The sequence below is a fragment of the Microtus oregoni genome, unplaced genomic scaffold (assembly GCF_018167655.1).
Source record: "Microtus oregoni isolate MIOR12 unplaced genomic scaffold, Mior012 000005F_ref0000423, whole genome shotgun sequence".
NCBI lineage: Eukaryota > Metazoa > Chordata > Mammalia > Rodentia > Cricetidae > Microtus > Microtus oregoni.
In genome coordinates this window covers 35,023,027-35,036,321 of record NW_024543064.1, presented here as the reverse complement: position 1 = coordinate 35,036,321, position 13,295 = coordinate 35,023,027, and the positions used below count along the sequence as shown (strand labels likewise).

General features: G+C 45.4%; 1 pseudogene; it reads right to left on the bottom strand.

Annotated features, from left to right (window-relative positions):
• Positions 1-11,839: 11,839 nt before the first annotated feature.
• On the bottom strand, positions 11,840-12,118 carry LOC121448777 (annotated as a pseudogene).
• Between the last annotated feature and the right edge of the window lie 1,177 nt (positions 12,119-13,295).

Here is a 13,295-nt window from a genome sequence, read left to right as displayed (position 1 = left end):
ACCTTTCCTCCGATGATGAAGACCCCAGAACCAGGACACTCCGAGACCAAACCACAGGATGCAATTAGCAAGAGGTTTATTGAGTAGACACAGGTACCTGCGGGCGGCAAGATCTCTTGGAAGACTTGCGCGCCTGCCAACTGGAGGGCGGGCTTTTTATAGGGAAGAGCAAAAAGCAAGTTTACAGAAGCAAAAGCGTGGTTATCGGAATGAGGCAGGGGGCATGAATGGTTTCCTCTCTCATCATGGATCCTGTTTTGCAGTCAACCTGCTTTGTTGATGTCCTATCTTATCGATATCCTGCCTTGCAGTCTTCCTATCTCATAGTCATCCTGCTCTCTCAAGCACAAGAGCAGGCTGGCTGCTGATCCGGAGAATTTTTTTTTTAAGCAAACAGGATGTTCCCCCGGGAGTATGCTAGCTGCGGGTTTTGAGGAGGGGGGTCTGTAGGGTCTTTCAATGTGAAGGTGGAAGGAGAGATCCACCTGCACAAAGGTGTCCTCTGACCTCCACGTACATCCTGTAGCAAAAGTGCACCTCCTGCCAGGCGGTGGTGGCACAGCACCTGGAGGCATGTGGATCTCTGACAGTTCTAGGCCAGCCTGGTATATAGAGTGAGTTCCAGGACAGGCTCCAAAGCTCCACGGAGAAACCTTGTTTAGAAAAGAAAAAAAAAAGTGCATCTCCCAAACACATACACCTCCACAATGATAATAAATAAAAACCGAAAAGTTAAAAAAAGAAGTGTCTCATTCCCAAATCCACCCAGAAGAGATGATTACATGCTGACTGTCACAAGTCAGGCGGCTGACTCGCTGACTAGAGAAGTTCTGTTCATTAATAATCTCTTCACACAGTGAAGAAATAGCCCACAACAGAGAAGGAAGGCTGTGCTCCCGCTCCGCCATGGCTGCCTGCTCTTTCTCCCCCACCTCTTTCCCCTGTAGCCTCTGCTGGCAGGAGTGGAAATGGAAGGCAGTTTCGTGTTTGTTTGGTGTGTAGGTGTGTGATCCTTTGCCGATATATGCGTGGGGGTGGGGGGGAAGTCAGCATTTCCACCTTACCGCTTTTGAGAGTCTCTCACGTGATTTGGAGCTCACCGGATTGGCTACCCTAGCTGTCATTCAAGAACTGAGAGGACTTTGGCCGGGCGGTGGTGGCGCACGCCTTTAATCCCAGCACTTGGGAGGCAGAAGCAGGCGGATCTCTGTGAGTTCGAGACCAGCCTGGTCTACAAGAGCTAGTTCCAGGACAGGCTCCAAAACCACAGAGAAACCCTGTCTCGAAAAACCAAAAAAAAAAAAAAAAAAAAAGAACTGAGAGGACTCCTAATACCGCCACGTCTGGCAGCACCACCACAGACAGATACCCTTTTTTTGTTGTTGTCTGTTTTGTTTGAGACAGTGTTTCTCCATATAACAGCCCTGGCTGTCCTGAAATTTGTTTTGTGGAGCAGGCTGGCCTCTAATTCACAGAGATCCACCAGCCTCTACCTCCCAAGTGCTGGAATTGCAGGCGTGGGCCATCACTGCCTCATTTCTTTGTTCTTTTTTTTTTTTTTTTTTGAAACAGGGTTTCTCTCTGTGGCCCTGGCTGTTATGGAGGTTGCTCTGTGAGCCCACTGGCCTCGAACTCACAGAGATCTACCTGCCTCTGCCTCCCAAGTGCTGGATTAAAGGTGTGTGAAATCACTACCTGACTAAAAAGCTGGTTTTGGTCTACCCATATATGTGCCTACATGTGGATATGTGTGAATGAGTACAGTACCCGTGGAGACCAGAAGAGGGTGTCAGAGCCCCTGGAGCCGGAGCAACAGGTGGAAAGATGGTTTAGAACTACAAGCCAGGGGGCTGGAGAGATGGCTCAGTGGTTAAGAGCATTGCCTGCTCTTCCAAAGGTCCTAAGTTCAATTCCCAGCAACCACATGGTGGCTCACAACCATCCGTAATGGGGTGTGGTGCCCTCTTCTGGCCTGCAGGCATACACACAGATAGAACACTGTATACATAATAAATAAATAAAAAATATATATAAAAAAAGAAAGTTTTTTTTTTAAAAAAAAGAACTACAAGTCAGGGAGGACTGGAATAGAGCAGTCCGGAAGGGACCACTGAATTCTTTTTTTCTTTTTTTCCCTTTTTCGAAACAGGGTTTCTCTGTGGTTTTGGAGCCTGTCCTGGAACTAGCTCTTGTAGACCAGGCTGGTCTCGAACTCACAGAAATCCGCCTGCCTCTGCCTCCCGAGTGCTGGGATTAAAGGCGTGCGCCACCACCACCCGGCAGGACCACTGAACTCATGAATGCACGTCAGCTGTGGTTGTCTGCAGACAATCAAGGCAATTGATATCCAGCATGCAGGAAAAAGAGACCCATAAGCACTCACCTCTAACTGAGGAACCGTTGACAGTTGATGGCTTTGGGGGAAGGGGAGTCAATTTTCTTTTTTTTTAATGGAGCACAAATTGAGCTCAGTGAGTTATTAAAAAAGAAGAGGCTGGAGAGATGGGTCGGTGGCTAAAAGTACTGGCTGCTCTTGCAGAGGACCCAGCTTTGGTTCCCAGCACCCACACGACAGCTGACAATCATTTGTAATTCTAGTTTCAGAGGCGCTAATGCTCTTTTCTGAGGGCACTACACACATGTGGAACACAGACAAACATTCAGGCTAAACGCCCCTATATATAAAATAAATAAACTTAGAAAAATATTATTTGAAGCAGAAGCAGAGGGATCAACACAAGTTCAAAACCAGCCTGGGCTACATATTGAAAGCCTGTCTCCAAAACCCAAAATAAATGATAAAGTGTTGAAGCCCATGTGGGTCCAACACAGATTCCCTGACTGGACTGGAGTGGAGTCACGAGGAATAATCAGACGCAGCTTACACGGTCATCATGGAAGGGCAAGATCTCTCGAAGTTTGAAAAAATATTTTGGGATCAAATGAAACAATCAAGAGCACTCACTAGTAGGAATTGAATGGTAGTCATTATTATTCGTTATTGTTTATTAATATGGAGTAGACTGCTACAAAGCAGCCTGGGGCAGAACTGTCACCTCCTCTCTCCTACCCACTTCCCCCTTTAAAGTGCATCTTAGCCTAACCGAGTCAGGGCTGGTTCAGAAATGCAGGACTCTATAACTAGGTTGTCCATTTTCCCTCCTTCTACACACACACACACACGCACGCACGCACGCAGGCACATCCACACATGTAAACATGCACACACCTTTACGTAGCGCCATAGCTGCTGGCAGAGCAGATATAGTTCTAGTAGGGCAGGAATCGGTCAGAAAGACCAATGCTTAGCCGGGCGATGGTGGCGCACGCCTTTAATCCCAGCACTCGGGAGGCAGAGGTAGGCGGATCTCTGTGAGTTCGAGACCAGCCTGGTCTACAGAGCTAGTTCCAGGACAGGCTCCAAAGCCACAGAGAAACCCTGTCTCGAAAAACCAAAAAAAAAAAAAAAAAAAGAAAGACCAATGCTTGAGTGAGGCAGTGGGAAGAAGACTGCAGTCAGCTAAAACCACTGGACTGTGGCTGTACAGTGGGAAGGAAGGAGAGGGAGTGCTGTGGGCAGAACTGCGAGGCAAAGCGGAAAAGCCACAGAAGGAAGCAGACTGCCTAAGTCATGGGGCAGTACTGATTTCCTGTTAACTTCATTTCCTGATTTTACAGACTTCTATTGCATATGTCACCCACAAACAGTGCTCTGTTAAAAGTGGGTAGAAGTGATTGGGTTAGTCTGGCATTGCGGCATTGTAAATTCAAGACTGGCCTGGGATACATAGCAAGATCCTATCTCTCTTAAAAGAAATGCTTTTTGTAACTTAGTGGTAGAATGCTTGCCTTGCATGTACAGGATCCTGAGTTTGCTGGACATGGTGGCCTGTGCCTTTAGTCCCTGCACTCAGGAAGCAGAGAAAGACAGATAGATATCTGTGAGTTGGAGGCCAGGCTGGTCTACAAAGCGAGTTCCGGGATAGCCAGGGTGACAGAGAGAAACCCCATCTCGAAAACAACAAAGAACAAAACAAAACAAAACAAAAGACCCTGAGTTCAATCATCAGTATCATGTACATAAAAGCATGATTTATTCATCCGGTTGACAGAGGATCCAAGTTTAATCCTCAGAATCTATACGGGGGGGGGGGGGGGGGGGGGGGGAAGGGGAGGAGCTAAAGGCCAGCCACTGTAACTCCATCCTATAGTATTCGATTAGTATTCGATGCCCTCTTCTGGCCTTCAGGGGCATTGCATGCATGTACATGGTGTAGAGACATGCATGTAGGCAAAACAGACGCCAATATGAATAAAATATATAAATACAAATGCATCATTTAAAAAAGGGAACATAGGTGACTAGCATAGCTCACACATGATTTTTACTAATAAGGGGATTGAGACTCAAGGACCTGAGGGAAAAAATAAAGTAAATCCAGTAGAAAATAAAGGAAAAATAAAGTAAATCCAGTAGAAAATAAAGGAAAGGTTGGGAAGCTGGTTCAGTGGGCAAGACTGCTTGCTCTGCAAACCTGTGAGTCTGAGTTCAAATCCCCAGTGCTCACATAAACCTGGGCATGGCTGTACATGCCTACAGGTCCAGCACTGGGGGTGGGAGGTGAATTGTGAGCGTTTGCAGCCAGTCAGCTGAGAGGAAAAGGTAAGTTTCCAGTTCATCAAGACACCCTGTGTGTGATAAAGGAGGATTCCCAGCATTCCATTCTGACCCCAATAGCAGCTCACCTATGTGCTCCAACACACACGTGTTATGGGATATCTGTACACTGTGTGAAAATGTGTTGCTGTAATTGGTGTGATAAAAAGCTGAATGGCCAATAGGTAGGCAGGATTTCTGGGGAGAGAGGGGAAGAGGGGCTGCAGAAGCATCACCAATGAGACATGGAGGGAGACATACAGAATGAAAGAAAGTAAAAAGTTACATGTGGATAAATAAAAGCAGATTAATTTAAATTATAAGAGCTAATGGGGGCCAGAGAGAAGGCTCAGTGGTTAAGAGCACTGCCTGCTCTTCTAAAGATCCTGAGTTCAATTCCCAGCAGCCACATGGTGGCTCACAACCATCTGTAATGAGGTCTGGCGCCCTCTTCTGGCCTGAAGGCATGCTTGCAGGCAGAATATTGTATACACAATAAATAAGTCTTTTAAAAGAAAACACAAAGATAAATATTTTTTAAAAAAGAGCTAGTGGGAATAGCCTAAGTTAAGGCCATGCTTTCATAATTTTTTTTATATTTATTTATTTATTATGTATACAATATTCTGTGTGTATGCCTGAAGGCCAGAAGAGGGCGCCAGACCTCTTTACAGATGGTTGTGAGCCACCATGTGGTTGCTGGGAATTGAACTCAGGACCTTTGGAAGAGCAGGCAATGCTCTTAACCACTGAGCCATCTCTCCAGCCCCCATGCTTTCATAATTAACAATAAGTTTCTGTGTTCTTATTTGTGAGCTGGTGGCCCAAAGGAAAATTTGACCACAGACACCCCCCCCCCCAATAGTTGGCTTAGTGGCTAAAAACGCTCTAAGCTTTTCCAGTGGCTCCAAGTGTGATTCCCAACACTCATGTGGTGGTTCACAACCACCTGTAACTCCAATCCTAAGGGATCCAAAGCCCTCTTCTGACTTCTGAGAGCACCAGGCATGCATGTGGTGCACATATATACAAACAGGCAAGTTAGGCTGTTTCAAAATAAGGGGAGGAGGGGAAGTGAAAATGGGAAGTTTAATGCAAACCATTATAGCTCAATAGGGCTCTTCTTTTAAAAAATATTTAATTTGTTCTTTGGCTTTTTTGAGACAGGATCTCACTATGTAGTTCTGGCTAGTCTGGAGCTTACTGTGTAGATCAGGCTGACTTCCAGTTCATAGAGACACACCCTGCCTCTGCCTTCTGAGTGATGAACTAAAGGCATGTGCCACTACACTCAGTCTTTTGTTTTGTTTTGTTTTTCAAGACAGGGATTTTCTGTGTAGCCCTGGATATCTTAGAACTCATTTTGTAGACCAGACTGGCCTTCAACTCAGAGATCCGCCTGTTTCTGCCTCCTAAAGGCTGGGATTAAAGGCATGCGCCACCACCTGGCTAAAAGATGATTTTTAACTGAAAAGAATTACGTGTTTGAGTATTTCCCATGTATGTATGTATGTATAACATTTGAGTGTAAGTACCCAAGGAGACCACAAAAGGGTGTCTGAGGTGTCCGATCCCTTGGAACAGGAGTTTGTGAGCTACTATGTGGGTGCTGAGACCCAAACCTGAGTTCTCTGCAAGAGCAGCAAGTGCTCTTTACTGCAGAGCCTTCTTTCCAGTCACTATTTTTATTTTTGAATTATGTGTATGCCTGTGAGTAGGTGCATGTGTATGTGTATGGCTTGGAGGCCAGAAGGAATCGGATCTTTCGGAGTGGAATTATGAATGGTTGTGAGCCACCTAATGTAAGATCCAAATTTAAGTCCTCTGAAAGAGCAGTAGGTGTTCTCACCCACTGAGTCATCTCTCCCTCCTCAATAAAGCCGTTGACAGAGAGAGAAAGAGCCAAAGAGATGGCTTATCGGGTAGGGGTGCTTGTACACAGACCAGATGATATTGCTGGATCCCTGGATCCCACGAGGTGGCAGAAGAGAATTGAGCCATGAGAGTTGTTTTCTGACTTCTGCATTCACACACATACACACAAATAAAAATAAAATAAAATAAAATAAGATAAAATAAACCAAACAAGCTAGGAGTTGGGCATGGTGGCGCACACCTTTAATCCCAGCCCTTGGGAGACACAGGCAAGTGAATCTCTGAGTTCAAACCAGTTCTAGGACAGACTGGGAAGATGAGAGAGAGAGAGAGAGAGAGAGAGAGAGAAGGAAAGAGTCCCATCTCTCAGGCAATTTAGTAATAGTTATTAACATGCTAAATATGTAACCCTTCTCATCCAGCAATTGTTAAGAATATACGCCAGGCATGATGGCACACACCTTTAATCCCAGCACTCGGGAGGCAGAGACAGGAGGATCTCTGTGAGTTCGAGGCCAGCCTGGGCTACAAGAGCTAGTTCCAGGACAGGCTACAGAGCTACAAAGCTACAGAGAAACCCTGTCTCGAACTCCCCTCACCCCCAAAAAACCCCCGCACTCAGGACGCAGAGGCAGGTGGATCTCTCTGAGTTTGAGGCCAGCCTGGTCTACAGAGTGAGTTCCAAGACAGCCAAAGATACATAGAGAAACCCTGTCTCAAAAAAAAAATTAATATAAAGGAACAATAGAAAAATAAAAGGGATTTACTGTGTTTGCTTGTAGTTCTAGTGGCTGAAATAAGGGCCATAGTGGATTGTTAGGCAAGCACTATCGTGCCTTTTTTTGTTTGTTTGTTTTCTCGAGACAGAGTTCCTTTGTGTGACAAATAGCTCTGGCTGTCCTGAGACTTGATCTGTAGACCAGGCTGGCCTCAAACTCAGAGAGATCTGCCTGCCTTTGCCTCCGGGGGATTAAAGGCTTGCGCCAGCACACTGGGTTTACTAACAGGCCTTTATTTATTTTTCTCTTACTTTCTATTTTGAGACAGTTTCCCCAAATTGCTTCAGCTGTAATGTCCCAGCTTAGTCTCTCTAATAGTTAGGATTACAGACTTTTACCAGGCCTAGAGACCACTTTGTTTAGAAGAAAAGAAAATACCTAAATGTTCCTAAGGAGGGAACTGGCAAATAAAGTATTATGCATCTATCCTATAAAAGCCATACAGAGCCGGGTGGCGGTGATGCATGCCTTTAATCCTAGCACTAGGGAGGCAGAGGCGATCAAAGTCCGAGGACTTCAGAAGGCCGGCGTGGTAGTTCCTGGCCCTGGATAGAGGTTGTGCAAGCTGAGGGAGGAGGCTGGCCCTAGCCTGGGTGGGTGTGGGGATTTCTTCTTCAGGTCTGTCTCAATCTGGACTGAGCCCAGCAGCCTGCATTTCCTTATGTAGACAGACTGTGGGTGAAAGTTAAAGTCCCAGTTATATTAATAACGTTTTCTACCTACCTCACTAGGGTGAGAAGGTGACTTCTCTGAGCACTGCTGGAGCTGGGCTTTGCGGCTCTTCCAAGCTTGCTTGCTTCCTTCCTTCCTTCTTTCCTTCCAAGGAAATCTAGCAGATAAACTGTAGTGACAAAGCTAGTCTTTCAGTTAAAGGTCGATGACAAGCAAGTTGCTTAGCTTTGCTGCGTTCTTTTTTTTGTTTTTTTTGTTTTTTTTTTTCGAGACAAGGTTTCTCTGTGGTTTTTGGAGCCTGTCCTGGAACTAGCTCTTGTAGACCAGGCTGGTCTCGAACTCACAGAGATCCACCTGCCTCTGCCTCCCGAGTGCTGGGATTAAAGGCGTGCGCCACCACCGCCCAGCCCCTTTGCTGCGTTCTTATCCAATTGCAGAAGAGACATTTGAATTCACTTCACGAAATCTCAGATACCCAAGAACTTAGGCAGTGAGCATTTGATAAACATTAGTTAAATTTCGCATAAGCCTGGGCTTACAGTGAGATCTTAGGAACCCACATAGCTTCTTCATTAGTCTTAATCTTTAGGGACCGAGTATTGGACAGATATTATTACTTGAATGGCCAATTAGTAGCTAATTAGAACACTGGAACTCCCTGGTCAGGTGCTGCCTAGAAACCCTCTTGAGAATGAAACAGTAAATCCAAGCAGTGGGGGTGGCTTATGGTGGCACAACCAGAAACCCAGCCCTAGGCAGGCCCAGGTAGAACAAACATGAGTCTGACTGCAGCCTTGGCTCTGTAGTAAGCCTCTGTCTAAAGGAAGGAAAGAAGGGAGGCAAAGAAAATCTAGTTTGTAACTCCTATTTATCAAAGAAATGCTTCACTGAAAATCCCCACAGTGGGGCCGGGAAGGTACGTCAGTAGTAATAGTGTATGCTCTTCTGAGAAATACAGTTGAATGGGATGAGGATAGAATGCTATTAGTCTTAGAAATTAGATCACCAAATACATAGTTAGCTATCTGCTGTGATTAAATACAGTTAGCCTGCTCGAACCTAAAGTGTATGTCAATGAGTCGGTCTGACCTCTTCTATTTAGAGGTAAAGTGCTTAGAAATGATTAAGCTTACGTGAGTTCATTAGGGTGGAGTACTGAGTCTTGGTGACTTTTTAAGAGGGACAGTAGCAAGGACAGCATGCCGAGCCTTGCTCTATGCCACCACGGGACTGCCATCTTCTGTGAAGCGATCCATCAAGGGGAGACTCTTGCAGGGATGTGCCCCAAAGCTGTACCCTTTTCTTTACGGTTTTAACCTGCTTCTTATATACCCCGAGAGCAATCTCATTTTTTTTTCTTTTGAGATACGGTTTCACTGTGTAACTCTGGCAAGCCTAGAACTCACCATATAGACTAGGCCAGCCTTGAACTCATAGAGATCCACCTGCTTCTGCTTCCTGAGTGCTGGGTTTAAAGGCATGTGCCACCATCCCAGCCACAATCTCCTTCCACCTGAAGAATCTGTGTATTCCACATTCACTGAGTACTAGTTGCTTATAGACCATGTGCTGGATGTTGAGATGCAGAGGTACAGTTGTTGCCCTATCTTACCTTTTTTGTTTTTGATTTTTCGAAACAGGGTATCTTTGGAGCCTGTCTTGGAACTTACTTTGTAGACTAGGCTGACCTTGAACTCACAAAGATCTGCCTGCTTCTGCCTCCTGAGTGCTGGAATTAAAGGTGAGCACCAATACCACCACCTGGCTTCTTCTTCTTTTTTTAATTAATTAATTAATTAATTAACTAACTAATTAATTAATTAATTTTTCTGCTTTTTTCAAGACAGGGTTTCTCTGTAGCTTTGGAGGCTGTCCTGGAACTAGCTCTTGTAGACCAGGCTGGCCTCGAACTCACAGAGATCCGCTTGCCTCTGCCTCCCAAGTGCTGAGATTAAGGGCGTGCGCCACCACCGCCTTTTAATAATTTATTTATTTGTATGTTATGTACATTGGCATTCTGCCCACATATATGTCTGTGTGAGGGTGTCAGATCCATTGAAACAGGAATTATAGACAGTTGTGAACTGCCATGTGGGTGTTGGGAATTGAACCCTGGGCCTCTGGAAGAGCAGCCAGTACTCTTAACCACTGAGCCATCTCTCCAGCTCCTGTTTAAATTTTTTATTATTGCATTTATTTATTTGTGTGTGTTTGTGTCAGGGGGCATGGTGCACACATGGAGGCCCAAGGACAACTTTTGGGAGTCAGTTCTCTTTTCCTATCACACAGGCTCCAAGGGTTGAACTCAGGTTGTCAGACTTGGCTGCAGGTGTCTTCCCTTGAGCCATCATCTCTCTGGCCTCCAACAAGTTTCTTTTCTATGCCGTGGGGTACTTACAACCCCGGTGACCTTGGTTTAATCAGATAACAATACACTGGAGAAAGAGAAAAGGAAGTAATTAACAGTTATAGGAATATGTGATAAGTGCTCTGTCCATGATGGAAATATACACAGGAACAATGAACGCGGAAAAGGCACCCAAAAAATAAAAAATGACTGGGAAAGGAGGAGCTGTTAGGAAACTTCTCAGTTGCAGAGAATTGCAAGAACACTTTATAGCTGAGAGTAGCATAAGGTATGCATGAGGGAGGAGCGTGGGGGGTCAGAAGGTAAAGGGTCTTGTGTATCCTGTTAGGAAGGAGGCTGAACTTGATGCCAAGGCCAAGTCAGAGGCGGCAGCAGGGATTTGAAAACCATGTCACATGTCTGTAGATGGGGTAATAGTATGTTTAAATTCAGCTTCATTGATATGAAGTGGTTTTGTGTGTGTGTGTGTGTGTGTATGTGTTGTTGTTGCTACTGTTGTTACTTCACAACTAGAGAGGGCCAGCATTTCCTGGCCCATGAACCATGTATGATGAGCCTTGGCTGGCCTAGAACTTGCTGTTTCAGCCAGACTGGCCTGGAACTCATAGATATGGGCCATCCTCTGCCTCCTGAGTGCTGGGATTAAAGATGTACACCACAATGCCTGGGTGATGATGAGGTTTACGGGCAGATTACCAGACCTTTCCTGCCCTCTCTTGTCAGGTGTCCCAGCTGGTGACCCATATGAGCTGACTCTGCTACAAACCCTTTCTGGTTTTGCAGGTCTCAGATCATTGTCCATTACTCAGCCTTGTCCATCCCTAGGGGAAAGTGGAAGGAGAGGATGTATAGAAACCTCTAGAACTACCACCTGCAGTCTGCCAAGTGAACATGACTAAGTGCTTTAAGGGAGGTGAGAGCCTGCGTGTGGTTAGAGGTGTGGTGGGGCTAATAATGAATCACTGGGGCTTCTTTTTTTTTTTTTTTTTGGTTTTTCGAGACAGGGTTTCTCTGTGGTTTTGGAGCCTGTCCTGGAACTAGCTCTTGTAGACCAGGCTGGTCTCGAACTCACAGAGATCCGCCTGCCTCTGCCTCCCGAGTGCTGGGATTAAAGGCGTGCGCCACCACCGCCCGGCTTCACTGGGGCTTCTTATTCAGAGGTAAAAAGCCTCCTTTCCCAACCAGAGGCTTTCTCAGTCTTTTGTGACTCCCCTCCCCCCACCTCCAGGCACGTCTGTCAAATGGCAAAGCAGCTACGATTTTGTTTTGCTAGTTTGTTTGAGAGAAAACTCTGTAGACCAGGCTGGCCTCAAACTCACAGAGATCCACCTACCTCTGCCTCCTGAGTGCTGGGACTAAAGGTGTGCACCACCACCAGGCTATCACCACTCTCTCTCTTTTTTTTTTTTCTTTCGTAAATTAACCCATTTATTTAGTTGACTGTGCACTATTGTAGTTAGTAGGCTTGTGTATCAAATGGTAGCGCTTTTACTGGTCTTTCAGTTCCTTCAGTCTTCTGATGGCAGACTTCACTGTGACGGCAGAAGTTGTGTTGTAGGTCCAGGCCCCACCAGCCACTGTCTTCGTGCAGGAGCCACAGTGCCAGATGCCAACGGCTCGTCTCTTCATCTTGGTCTTGCCACAGAAGGAGCACGTGTACTTGGCGTGCTGGCTGATTTCAATTTTCTTCACCATTTTCCGGAGGGAGGCACCATAGCGGGTCCCGTATTTCCCGACAATCCCGACCTACTTGGTGCGTTTAGCCATGTCGCCGGAACCTAAGCCAAGCACGGAGAGCTATCACCACTCTCTTAATTGCAATGTTTTGGCAAGAAAGGCCCCCTTTCCCAGGAAGTTTTCTCCAAGACAAAAGGCTAGAAATACAGGTGCATAAAAGGACATCTTCCCCCTGCTTCTTGATGACAAAACTAAGCCTTCCAATGAGGTCAAATGAATTGGAGATAGGACAGGCTAGGAGTCACCAGCCACTTATTTCACTTTCTCCAGTTCAGTGGTTCTCCACTAAGATGATTCTGTCACCTACAGGACAGCTGGCAAGGTATGCAGGGCTATGTGCAAGCAGCAAGGGGCAAGCAGGTATGCTAGGAGAATTTAGAGGGCAGAGGCCAAGTGTTACTAAATGTCTTATTATGCACAGGATAGGCTCCAACCCCATAATAAGGAGTTATTTAGACATAAGTGTCCTAGATTGAGAACTAAAAGAAAAAACTTTTTTCTATCTTTTTTTTTTTATAAAGATATGGTTTTGAAACCTGAGATCACAGATGAAATTTAATATCATTTTTAAAATTAGATTCCTGATTGGAGATTTAACTCAGTGGTAGAGCACTTGCCTAGCAAGAACAAGGTCTGGGGTTTGGTCCTCAGCTATAAAAAAGAGACCTCAGGGGCTGGAGAGATGGCTCAGCGGTTAAGAGTACTGACTGCTCTTCCAGAGGACCCAGGTTCAATTCCCAGCACCCACATGGCAGCTCACAACTGTCTGAAAATGCAGTTCCATGAGATCTGACACCTTCACACCAACAAACATAATAAAGTTAAATAAATAAATAAATAAAAGTTTTTAAAAAAAGAAAAAAAAAAGGAGACCTCATAGTAGTCTTGGCTAACCTGGAGCTCGCTACATAAGCCAAGTTGGTCTCAAGCTCGGAGTAATCATCCTGCTCTGTTTCACCCCTGCTCCTGAGTGCTGGAATCCTGGATGTGCTGCATGCCCAGCTTTAACATAAACGTATTCTGAATCACCATAATGACCTCATAACAGAGATCTGGTTTCCATGATTTGGAAATCATGTGGTCTGGTTTCCATGCTTTTCTTTTGTATGTGTTGTTGCAATTAAATAAGGCATTTAACTTTAATAGCCTATAAGCTTAATTTTAATATTTTATATGTTTGGGGTAGGTTGTCATTAGGTTAGCAAAG